This window comes from Chiloscyllium plagiosum, chromosome 45, assembly GCF_004010195.1.
Source record: "Chiloscyllium plagiosum isolate BGI_BamShark_2017 chromosome 45, ASM401019v2, whole genome shotgun sequence".
NCBI classification, from domain to species: domain Eukaryota; kingdom Metazoa; phylum Chordata; class Chondrichthyes; order Orectolobiformes; family Hemiscylliidae; genus Chiloscyllium; species Chiloscyllium plagiosum.
The window spans coordinates 10,288,669-10,301,233 of record NC_057754.1 but is presented as its reverse complement, the minus strand read 5'-3'; the positions used below and the strand labels follow the sequence as shown (position 1 = coordinate 10,301,233).

The window sequence follows — 12,565 nt, the reverse complement described above, 5'->3', positions numbered from 1 at the left end:
GGAGGTGCGGATTCAAGCCCCGCCTACTCCAGGGGTCTGCAGTAACATCTCTGAACAGGTTCGTTCGAAAAAAGGTTTAAAAGACATGATCGCCCCGCCCACCCATTCTCTCCGATTGGTTGTGGGACTCACGCGTCTTCAGTCACGCCCCTTCCACTGTTGTGACGTCACGCACTGGGAGGTGCCTCTTGTGATGGCTATCGTGGGGAGAGCGGGATCCGGCTGCTGGATGGGGTGGTCGCTAGACCGGAAAGAAAAGATGATTGTGAGACAAGGTAGGAATGGAAACGGCAGCAGCAAGGGACCCGGGGGGTTTAATCAACATCTGGAGGAGGCCTGAGGACCGGGAATAAGTGCCCCGCAGGCCCACTTGTTCATCCCGCGGGTGGGGATGGTCTTTTCAAGTTATTTGAGCAACCGGGCACCATCTTTGTGAGGGTACGGCGCGTGTTGTTTAGGGGCGGGGAATGCGGGCGGCCATCTTGGTGAGGGTACGGCGCCTGTTGTTTCGGGGCGGGGAACGCGGGCGGCCATCTTGGTGAAGGTACGGCGCCTGTTGTTTCGGGGCGGGGAACTCGGGCGGCCATCTTGGTGAGGGTGCGATCTATTGTAATGCCTGTTGGAGAATTCCGACCTGGTGGCAGCTTTCGTGTCAATGAGACTTGCCTCACTTCAGCCTTGAGAGACCCGGCTTTGAGTTTAGACTGTGTACCTTTAAAACAGGAAAAGGGATATCCAGTAAAAAAAAACGGGAAAGGCGGTTTGTGAATTGGAGGTGAATGAATCTGGTAATTTGTCCTGATGTGAAGGTGCTGGTGTTGGATTGGGCTGGAGAAGGTAAGAGTCACACGAGACATAACCCAACAGGTTTATTTGAAATCACAAGTATTCGGAGTGGAGTTGACTTCACCTACCGAAGGAGCAGCGCTTCGAAAGCTTGTGACTTCAAATAAACCTGTTGGATTTATAATCTGGCATCGTGTGACTTCTGACCTGGTAATTTGTGGCGCTGGAGCAGCAAGTGGATGTTTTAAAATCCCAGTGATCAGGGGAGCAAATCATTGGCGTGATCATGTTATTTTTAAGTTTGTAGAAACGAAAAAGAGGGAGACCACTGGGAGTGGAGGAAAAAATTGTAAAGACGGATTTGGATTATAATGTAGGGAGGAGGGAGCGTATGTAGGACTGGAATTTATTTTTTTTCAGGTAGGAGAGAAGAATGTTCAATTGATCCTGCCCTCTCAGTGGTGTCTTTTGTAAGTTCCTTTTATAGGGTGTTACAAGTTTCAGGTGGAAAACTCAAACTAAACTTCATATCAAGATTTGATGATCACATGAGTTATCAGGACCTGAGTATCATTGCCCTTCGAATATGGTAGGAAAAATGTTTGCCTGTTCTGTCTGAGAAAATAATTCAAAGGTTGTGTGACTGCAAATGTTCTGAGACACACGTCTGATTGAGATTGTCCTCTCCACTAAATAAGAGCTTTATTCGGTCATTTAGTCTGTAAATACATTGCACCATGCACATTGAAAGGAAACTAAGTGTTCTGTGTGGAAATAAGGTTTCAACTGATCATCCAACCTGAAGAGTCAAAAGGACACTGGCACCATAGAAAAACTGTAGAAACGTGAGGGGTATATAATTTTGATTCTGGCTGCGAAAAACACTGCCGCAGTTATGTAGAGGCCAGCACCATTGAGTTACAGTTAAAGTGTGGACACTGCAGTAAAACACTCAACTGTCCTTTCCTTCTGGAAAATCATCGTAGTCACACTGGGCTAAATCATTCACATGTTTCATTTGGGGGAAAGAATTTACTAAGTCTCATTTCACATGAGTGGATTCATGCTGAAGAGAAGCCGTTCAGCTGCACTACTGTGGAAGGAGGTTTAGGTGATCATGTCACTTCTAGACACCAGCGAATGGTTTGGTTTATTGTTGGTGCCCTTGTTATCCAGATATTCCAGGGGATGAGTGCAGGACTAGGGAAATAGCATCTGCTGTGGCCCTGTTTTGCCAGTAGGCAAATTACAGGGAATCAAGGCAAGCTGGGAGGCTAGAGTTGATGTGGGCCATGACTAAGATCTCAAAGCACTTCATAATTATGAAGGTCAGACTCACTGGGTGGGAGTCATTGAGGCAAGTTGCGTGTCTTTTCATGGAACCCCTACAGTGTGGAAACAGGCTATTCGGCCCAACGAGTCTACACTGACACTCCGAAAAGGAATCACCCAGACCCATACCCCTACCCTGTTACTCTACATTTACCCCAAACTAATACACTTAACTTTTATATCCCTGAACACTATGGGCAATTTAACATGGCAAGTTCATCTGATCTGCACATCTTTGGATTGTGGGAGGAAACCAACGCAGTTACGGGGAGAATGTGCAACCTCCAAACAGACAGTTCCCCTGAGGTTGGATTCGAAGCCGGATCCCTGGCGCCGTGAGGCAGCAGTGCTAACCACTGAGCCACAGTGCCACCCCATTCTTTGGTACCGGGATGAGGGTGGTCTCCTTGAAACAGGTCAGGTCTTCAGATTGTAGCAAGGAGAGGTTGAAGATGTCAGTGAATACTTCAGCCAGCTGGTCCATACAGGATCTGAGTGCACAGCTGGGGACTCCATCCTCAGTTTACATTCAAGAAGAGTGATCTGGCACTTGTAGTGGTGATGCGCCTGGGGCTGTTGGGGCAGGTGCCACCATGCCCACTGGCGTTCTGCTCGAACCAAGCATAGAAAGCATTGAGTGGGTCAGGAGGGATGTGTTTTGTCTGTTATTTTGTTCTGCTTCATTTTGTGTCCTGTTACGTAGGCTTTGCCACAGGCAGCGGGTGTCCGTATAGTTAGTTTGGGTCTTTAATTTGGTCCAGTACGACCTCTTAGCATCTCTTAATGGCTTTGCAGAGGTCCTATCTAGATTTCCTGTATAGGTGTGGGTCATCCAACTTCAATGCTGCGTGCCTGGGCTTCAGTAGGCAGTGGATTTCCTGGTTCATCCATAGTTTCCTGTTGGGGAACACACTGTTGTCGTCTTTGGCACCTAGTTCTCCATGTACCTGCTAATGAAGTCTGTGACGGTGGTGGTATACTTGTCTAGGTTGTCTGCTGACTCCTTGAATATGGTCCAGTCCACCAATTCCAAACAGTCCTGTATCAGCTCTTCTATTGCCTCAGATGAGCATTGAATTACTTTCTGTGAAGGTTCCTCCCCTTTCAACTGGGGCTAGTAAACTGGGAGATGGAACATAGCATTGTGATCTGATTTTCCAAAGTGCGGATGGGGTATGGAGCAGTAGACGTCTTTGGTTGTGTTTCAGTGATCAAGGATATTGAGTTGTCTGGGGCAGGAGATTTACTAGTGGTATTTTGGTAGAACCATCTTGAGGTTGGCTTAGTTGAAGTCTCCAGCCACGATTAATAGGGCCTCAGGGAATTTTGTCTCCAGAATATTTGTCCCAGCGTAAATTTCATCCAAAGCATTCTTCACCATGTACACAGGTGGCAGGGTGGTGGACGTGAACTTGTGTAGTACATATGAGGGATGGCATTTCACTGTGAAGTATTCTAGGGTTGCTATGTCTGAGCATCAGAAAGTGTTGATTGAGGCAGACCCATCACCCATTGCAATGCATGTAGAACCCCTCAGCTTGCGAGGCACAGTCAGGTATAGCAGGAGTGACCCACGTCTCCATAAAACAGAGGACACAGCTGTCTCTCAGTTATCTTTGGAAGTTGAGTCTAGGTCTGGTCATTTTCTTTTCAACAGCTTGCCAGGAGTATGCTGGGGATGGGGCAGGTTTGGGGGGTGTACTTGAAACAGTGTTGTTTCGGTCTCAGCTACAGCCCTGCATATCTTCCCTGTTTTCTGGTAGGTTTCCTGCTTCTGGGCGGTGCTCGGTGTTGGTGGTGTGAGTATACTGTTCTGGTAGGTAAGTCTGGATGAGTCGTCATGAGGTCGGACAGGTCTGCCTCCTCGCGCTTGAGTAGCCGTGGGATTGGAGTTCAGCCCTGTGTTGGTCGGATCCCCTTGGGGTTGTGTCGAAGTGGGTTCAGAGTTCAGTCCTGGGCTGAATGGGCCTCGTTGGACTTGTCACTGTGGGGGCGGGTTTCATTCCGAGTTGGGTCGGGTCACTGCGGAGTCAGGTTGCTGCAGGCTCAGGGTTTGGGCCTTGGTTCCAGGTATCCTCGTGGGGCCTGCAGGAAGCCGGTAGTGTAGGTTTGCCCTAGGCTTACACATCCAGCGTTGTTAATACTCACGTCTGGACGTTTGTAGGATCGTCAGACCTGTAAGTAGATTTAAGAGAACAGTATTAGTAATTTTTTTAATAGACTTAGAATTTAAGTTTAAAAGTGCAGCACGATAATAAGGAATGTGTGAATAAGATCTGCTGTAGAGAGCTGGCAAAGAGTCGCCCTGTGTCGGCACCACCATAAGCTTTACTCGTTCATCCAATCTGCTGTCACACCAGCCAGAAAGTGTTCAGTTGTGGTTCATGTGGAAAGAGTTTCAGGCAGTCATGTCTTCTCAGAGCATACTAGTGCTCTCGTCTGGAGAGAGACCATTCCACTGCTCTGTATATGGGAAGAAATTCACTCATACTTTCAGCCTCCAGATATGCCAGTGAATTCACACTGAGGAGAAATCCTTCACCTGTAATTCATGGGGAAAGAGTTTCAGACAGTCATCTGCTCTCATTGTATACCAAGGTACTCCTGCTGGGAGAGACTATTAAATCCCAGCCCCATACAGTCTCCCATGTCTTTGGGCCAAAATCCAAATCCACCTGCACCATTTCCTCCTTCCCCTACTTACGGTCACTCTTCACTTTCTAATCGGAGACATTAATCAGAGGAATATTTCAGACTCTGAATTGTAGATTTTACACAAAACATCTGTTTAGTGTCAAGTAAAACATAATAATTTTATTGTCTACAAGTTCTTGAGAACTCTTGAATGGGGGGGGGGGGTTAATTGTGGCACAGAAGTCACACAACACCAGATTTATTTGAAATGACAAGCTTTCGAAGCGCTGCTCCTTCATCAGGTGAAAGCTTGTCATTTCAAATAAACCTGTTGGATTATAACCTGGTGTTGTGCAACTTCTGACCTTGTCCACCCCAATCCAACATTAGCACTTCCACATTTTCAAAGAATCATTGCAGCCTCATAAATCAGCAACACTGACAGAAAATTAAGCCCCAGAGTTAAACGGCTGTTAACCACAGAAAAAACAAAGCAAATTGTGTCTCTCAATAAATCCTGGATCGGATTGACAGCAGCAATAACAGCAAAATCCAACCTGCTGTTACTCTGGGGCTGAAGCCATCTGGAGTTACACAGTAGATGTTCCTCACTTCCTTAACTGGCTTTACACAATGAGTCATAGAGATGTACAGCATGAAAACAGACCCTTTGGTTCAACTTGTCCATGCCGACCAGATATCCCAACCCAATCTAGTCCCACCTGCCAGCACCCAGCCCATATCCCTCCAAACCCTTCCTATTCATATACCCATCCAAATACCTCTTAAATGTTGCAATTGTACCTGCCTCCACCACATCCTCTGGCAGCTCATTCCATATACGTACCACCCTCTGCGTGAAAAAGTTGCCCCTTAGGTCTCTTTTATAAAATTTTCCCTCTCACCCTAAACCTATGCCCTCTAGTTCTGGACTCCCTGACCCCAGGGAAAAGACTTTGTCTATTTATCCTATCTATGCCCCTCATAATCTTGTGACCCTCTATAAGGTCACCCCTCAGCCTCCGACGCTCCAGGGAAAACAGCCCCAGCCTGTTCAGCCTCTCCCTGTAGCTCAGATCCTCCAACCCTGGCAACATCCTTGTAAATCTTTTCTGAACCCTTTCATGTTTCACAACATCTTTCTGATAGGAAGGAGACCAGAATTGCACGCAATATTCCAACAGTGGCCTAACCAATGTCCTGTACAGCCGCAACATGACCTCCCAACTCCTGTACTCAATACTCTGACCAATAAAGGAAAGCATTCCAAACGTCTTCTTCACTATCCTATCTACCTGCGACTCCATTTTCAAGGAGCTATGAACCTGCACTCCAAGGTCTCTTTGTTCAGCAACACTTCCGAGGACCTTACCATTAAGTGTATAAGTTCTGGTAAGATTTGCTTTCCCAAAATGCAGCACCCTCACATTTATCTGAATTAAACTCCATCTGACACTTCTCAGCCCATTGGCCAATCTGGTCAAGATCTTGTTGTGATCTGAGATAACCCTCTTCGCTGTCTACTACACCTCCAATTTTGGTGTCATCTGCAAACTTACTAACTGTACCTCTTGTGTTTGCATTAAAATCATTTATGTAAATGACAAAACGTAGAGGGCCCAGCACCGATCCTTTTGGCACACCACTGGTCACAGGCCTCCAGTCTGAAAAACAACCCTCCACCACCACCCTCTGTCTTCTACCTTTGATCCAGTTCTGGGGAACCTTGTCGAACGCCTTACTGAAGTCCATATAGATCACATCTACTGCTCTGCCCTCATCAATCTTCTTTGTTACTTCTTCAAAAAATTCAATCAAGTTTGTGAGACATGATTTCCCACGCCCAAAGCCATGTTGGCTATCCCGAATCAGTCCTTGCCTTTCCAAATACATGTACATCCTGTCCCTCAGGATTCCCTCCAACAACTTGCCCACCACCGAGGTCAGGCTCACCGGTCTCTCGTTCCCTGGCTATTCTTTACCGCTCTTCTTAAACAGTGTCACCACGTTTGCCAACCTCCAGTCTTCCAGCACCTCACCTGCGAGTATCGATGATACAAATATCTCAGCAAGAGGCCCAGCAATCATTTCTCTAGCTTCCCACAGTGTTCTCAGGTACACCTGATCAGGTCCTAGGGACATCCAGCACTTCCTCCTCTGTAATCTGGACATTTTGCAAGATGTCACCATCTATTTCCCTACAGGAGACAGTGAGGACTGCAGATGATGGAGATCAGAACTGCGCTTTTCCAGCAACACATCTTTTTCCCTACAGTCTATATCTTCCATATTCTTTTCCACAGTAAATACTGATGCAAAATATTCATTTAGCATCTCCCCCATTTTCTGTGGCTCCACAGAAAGGCTGCCTTGCTGATCTTTGAGGGGCCCTATTCTCTCCCGAGTTACCCTTTTGTCCTTAATATATTTGTAAAAACCCTTTGGATTCTCCTTAATTGTATAGGCCAACACTATCTCATGTCCCTGTTTTGCCCTCCTGATTTCCCTCTCAAGTATACTCCTACTTCCTTTATATGCTAAAGATTCACTCGATCTATCCTGTTTATACCTGACATATGCTTCCTTCTCTTTCTTAACCAAACCCGGGATGTACTTCACCTTGTTAAGCCAAACCCTTGCCTCCAGCACCTCATTGTTTACTGCAAGTTCTTATCCGATCAAAGTCATGCCAGTTGAGCCTTTGTCACGCACCCCTAAACTTCACTCTTTCCCTACCCGCTCATACCCGATATGCATTCTCATTCGCTCCTTTTATCGTTTCATGATAACCGATGGCATGGGGGCCGACCTCAGTGCTGTTGCCATTTGGAATCCTCAATAGCTGGGTATCGGGTCACCAAAGCCCGTCCTGTTGGAAATAATCCCTGCATGGAGTCTATCACTTGATGTAAGATACATTTCAGAACAGCTATTCCCAGGAAGATTCTTATTATAACCACCCCTGCCTAAATAGCCATTATGACTAGCCAGTCCTTCCGTCCTCCGAGCTTCCAGTCTCCCCTTCCGGCCCATCTCTTGCCCTCCTTTATAGACCCTAATTGTTCATCCATCTTGTGGACATAACGGGTAACATTAGCTGTGACGTCGTGCAGGTCCATGATGCATTTGTCCTGTGCTATAGGGCAAACGCCACCCTGGCGGGTAAGGAGGTAATCCAATGCATAGTGATTTTGCATGGACAAAAGTCTGAGTTGGTTCAGGTTCTGAGTGATGACCTTGAGCGCTGTGTGGGTAGCGTTGCCCAGCATGGTAAGTCCGCATGCAAGATAGTTACATTTATGGGTGGCCATGTTGGCCCCAGAAGCTCCAAGGCAGAAAATGCCTGCTGCCCCGTAACCAGCTGCCTGTCTGGCAGGAAGAGTGGGAAGGTCTTTATAGGCAGCGCAAAACTCCTCAGAGACATCACACTTCTGACGGCTGGGTGCCAGTCCCTAATGCCCCGGACAGGGTACCCTCCTGGGAAGTAGGGTTCCAAGGGCCACCGAGTGAGGGTAAGGGGACTCTAGGAAGTTTGTGGCCATACCGTTAAAGAAGATAAAATAACCCGGGTCTGTAGAAAGGGTTTCTGAATAGCCTTTATCGTGAGAGTAATCATGGTTAATCCAGGCAAATGTGGCGCCAGTGGGACACGATACTTCCTTAACTCCATCTCTGTTTTGGGGAAGGACAAAGACACAGGCATCCACTGTGAGGTGGGTACAGTCGACTTTACCACATAGGAGCCGTTCCCCTCGTTTAAAGAGAACACAGTCGGAGCTGTTGTAATGGCAATTGACACTCGCATGTCCTGGGTGGGTAGGTCTGCACTTGTGACGATGGCAGGAGCGGTAAAGGTGAAAGGTTTTCTCACTACAAATGAACACTTCTGAACATCCACCGCCCTGCCCCCCCGCCCCACTACCAGTGAAGCATCTCTCATATCCCCAGTGGTTACTGGGGAAGTTTCCCTCTTCTGTCTTCCCACCACATGTCCCCCTTGAGCCAAGCTCTGTCCATGTGGTCAAAAGGCTGGGAAGATACATGCAGTCTGCCATGGGGGTCTGTGCAGGTTCGTACTGAAGAGTTATTCTTCAGCATTGTGGCAAACTGTTACTGGCTAGAGAGCACTGGTAGTGTAGGCCACGGTCCCACTGAGGGACACTGGAGAAGAGAGAGTTCTCTCCAGTGGATCGAGGGAAGCAAGCAGTGGTGCCATCACCATACAGTCTGTTGGTAGACCTGGTAGAAATAATTGCCAGCCGTGTATTCCTGAATGTCAATACCGATTGCTCTTTACCAGAGGGCTCTGCGGGACTGAGTCATGGAGACAGTAGTGGGGTTGGGGCGGTATATTTCTTGCAGGGAGGGGTTATTTTTCAGAGCCTCCCTTATAGCTTTAAAAGCACGGAGACAGGCCCTTTGGTCCAAGCCGACAAAAACGTCCATCCACACTAACTCCATTCCCCTGCATTTGTCATACAATAAGGTGATGGTCTCTCCCTTCCAGGGTCCCTCCTGCAGGTATAGTCAAACTTGCAGCCCCAGTACCAACATGGGAGTTGTCGCAGATTCCTTTGGTCGAGGACCAACTTACAATCTGTTTGGATGAGCAATCCATTGCAGTAATTGATTTTAGTAACCTTCTGCATCTCAAACTGGTTCCCTTGCTCATTGGTACAAGTGAGAATATTTCTCCTGCACAAATGATGGACCTGATTACGTCTACCCAGCTTGCAAATCTTGACCCTCCCTTCAATACTCTGGTTAGACAGACGTAGTATACATATGGAATGAGCAGTCGCATAGAAGTGGTTGAGGTGTGTACAGTAACAACATTTAAAAGGCATCTGGACAAATGCATGGATAGGAAAGGTTAAAAGGATATGGGCCAAATGCAGGGCAATGGAGTTAGTGTGGATGGACGTTTTTGTCGGCTTGGACCAAAGGGCCTGTCTCCGTGCTGTAGGATTCCATGACTCTTTGACCTGAAATGTTGACTCTATTTTTTCTTCAGTTTCTGCTAGACCTGCTGAGCTTTTCTAGCAATATCCCTGCTAAGCCATCGTAATGCTAATAATCTCCCACAGTAACCCCATCCCGTCACCTTACTGGAGGCAAGTATAGATGCACGTGATATATCATTAGCAAAACTGGCAATACAGAAGTACAGATTAGTTTTTATCAGTCCTTTTCCTCCTTCCCTTGGTCTGTCATCCACCATTTACATTTGCTCAGGTGAATCCAGTGATTCTTTCCCTTCCCTGTCACTGCAGTGGGGGTTTAGAGCAACACCTGGAATGGCCCTTTCCAGTGGGGTCCCAGTTTCGGATTAGGACCCACTCACTAGTCTCTATTCCTTCCCAGTCAGTGTTGCGATCAGGTTTGGTGTTCTTTCACTACCTGCTCGTACCTTATACACATTCTCAGCGCGAATTGGCATCCTGTCTCCACAATGTAGAGAATGTGTTAGTTAAGTTTGTGAATCATTCAGTTTAATGTTAGAGGGGAAAGAATAAAAGGGAACCTGAGGGACAACGTTTTTATACTGTGTAGTATACATATGGAATGAGCAGTCACATGGAAGTAGTTGAGGTGTGTACAGAAACAACATTTAAAAGGCATCTGGACAAATGCATGGATAGGAAAGGTTAAAAGGAGATGGGCCAAATGCAGGGGAATGGAGTTAGTGTGCTTTGTCGGCTTGGACCAAAGGGCCTGTCTCCGTGCTGTAGGATTCCATGACTCTTTGACCTGAAATGTTGACTCTATTTTCTCTTCAGTTTCTGCTACACCTGCTGAGCTTTTCTAGCAATTTGTTTTCGTTTCTGATGAGTCACTGGACTCGAAGCGTTCACTCTGCTTTCTGCTGTCAGACCCGCAGAATTTCTCCAGTCACTTCTGTTTTTATTTCAGACCTCCGGCATTGTTTTGTATTAGACAGTGCAATTGGGCTGAAGCTTATTAACATCAGCAGGAGATCGCATTCAACATGGTTAGGTCTAGGTTGTCATAAACAGAAACTAAAACACTGTAGTCATTTATGAACTCACTGGTGACTCAGCAAGTCGGATAATTGAGAATCCTTTCAATGCAAGAAGTATACGAAATAAGGTAGGTGAACTTGCAGCGTGGGTTGGTACCTGGGACTTCGATGTTGTGGCTATTACGGAAACATAGGTTGAACAGGGACAGGATTGGCTGTTGCAGGTCCCAGGGTTTAAATGTTTTAGTAGGGTCAGAGGTGGGGGTAAAAGAGGGGGAGGTGTGGCATTGCTTGTCAAAGATAGTATTACAGCGGTGGAAAGGACAATGGATGAAGACTCGCCATCTGAGGTAGTTTGGGCTGAGGTTAGGAATAGGAAAGGTGAGCTCACCCAGTTAGGAGTTTTTTCAGACCTCCTAATAGTCCTAGAAACGTAGAAGAAAGGATTGCGAGGATGATTCAAGAGAAGAGTGAAAGTAATAGGGTGGTTGTTATGGGAGACTTTAACTTTCCTGATATTAATTGGGAAAGCTATAGCTCAAGTTCGTTAGATGAGTCAGTGTTTGTCCAATGTGTGCAGGAGGGTTTCCTGACACAATATGTAGATAGGCCAACAAGAGGTGAGGCCATACTGGATTTGGTTCTGGGTAACGAACCAGGCCAGGTGTTAGAATTAGAGGTAGGTGAGCACTTTGGGGACAGTGACCACAATTCAGTGACTTTTACTCTAGTGATGGAGAGAGATAAGTGTGCACTACAGGGCAAGAGATATAGACGGGGGCAGGGAAATTATGATGCTGTGAGGCATGAAGAAATGTGTGGCCTGGAAAAGTAAGCTTCAAGGCAAGGCCGTAATTGATATGTGGAGCTTGTTCAAGGAGCAACTATTGAATGTCCTTGATAATTATGTACCTGTCAGGCAGGAAGGAAAGGGTCGTGCGAGGGAGCCGTGGTCTAATAAGGAATTGGAATCCCTTGTTAAATGGAAGAGGGCGGCCTATGTAAAGATGAAGCGTGAAGGTTCAATTGGGGCGATTGAGAGTTATAGGGTAGCCAGGAAGGACCTGAAGAGAGAGCTAAAAGCAGAAAGGAGGGGACATGAAAGGTCCTTAGTAGATAGGATTAGGGAAAACCCTAAGGCTTTCTATAGGTATGTTAGGAATAAAAGAATGACTAGGGTAGGAATAGGTCCAGTCAAGGATAGTAGGGGGAAGTTGCGTGTGGAGGCAGAAGAGATTGGGGAGACACTGAATGAATACTTTTCTTCAGTATTCACTCAGGAACAGGGCATTGTTGTCGATGAGAATACAGAGGCACAAATAAGTAGAATGGATGGCTTTGAGGTATGTAGAGAAGAGGTATTGGAAATCCTGGAAAAGGTGAAAATAGATAAGTCCCCGGGGCCTGATGGCATTTATCCTAGGATTCTCTGGGAAGCAAGGGAGGAGATTGCAGAGCCACTGGCCTTGATTTTTATGTCCTCTTTGTCTACAGGAGTAGTCCCAGAAGACTGGAGGATAGCAAATGTGGTTCCCTTGTTCAAAAAGGGGAATAGGGATAACCCTAGTAACTATAGGCCGGTGAGTCTCACTTCTGTTGTGGGCAAAGTCTTAGAGAGAATTGTAAGGGATAGGATTTATGCACATCTGGATAGGAATAATGTGATCAAGGATAGTCAGCATGGTTTTGTGAAGGGCAAGTCGTGCCTCACAAACCTTATTGAATTCTTTGAAAAGGTGACGAAGGAGGTTGATGAGGGGAAAGCGGTAGATGTGGTATATATGGATTTTAGTAAGGCGTTTGATAACGTTCCCCATGGTAGGCTACTGC

The 12,565-nt window shown here is 46.6% G+C and overlaps 1 protein-coding gene and 1 long non-coding RNA gene across 6 annotated transcripts in view; one reads left to right on the top strand and one right to left on the bottom strand.

The window, feature by feature from the left end:
• The first annotated feature begins 175 nt into the window (after positions 1–175).
• Positions 176–12,565, top strand: part of LOC122543927 (zinc finger protein 226-like) — a 21,191-nt gene continuing 8,801 nt past the window's right edge. Inside the window, exon 1 of one of the 5 annotated variants that reach the window (XM_043682854.1) lies at positions 176–275. The gene's annotated coding sequence lies outside the window, so the exon portion shown is untranslated. Of the gene's footprint in view, positions 276–296; positions 439–590; positions 776–1,221; positions 1,376–12,565 lie in introns of those variants that run through there. The other 4 variants (XM_043682858.1, XM_043682860.1, XM_043682857.1 and 1 more) reach the window with 4 other exon arrangements.
• The window catches only part of LOC122543929, a 16,022-nt gene continuing 5,799 nt past the window's right edge, over positions 2,343–12,565 (bottom strand). Inside the window, exon 3 of the long non-coding RNA XR_006310191.1 lies at positions 2,343–4,293. This is a non-coding gene — a long non-coding RNA (uncharacterized LOC122543929). The remainder of the gene's footprint in view (positions 4,294–12,565) is intronic.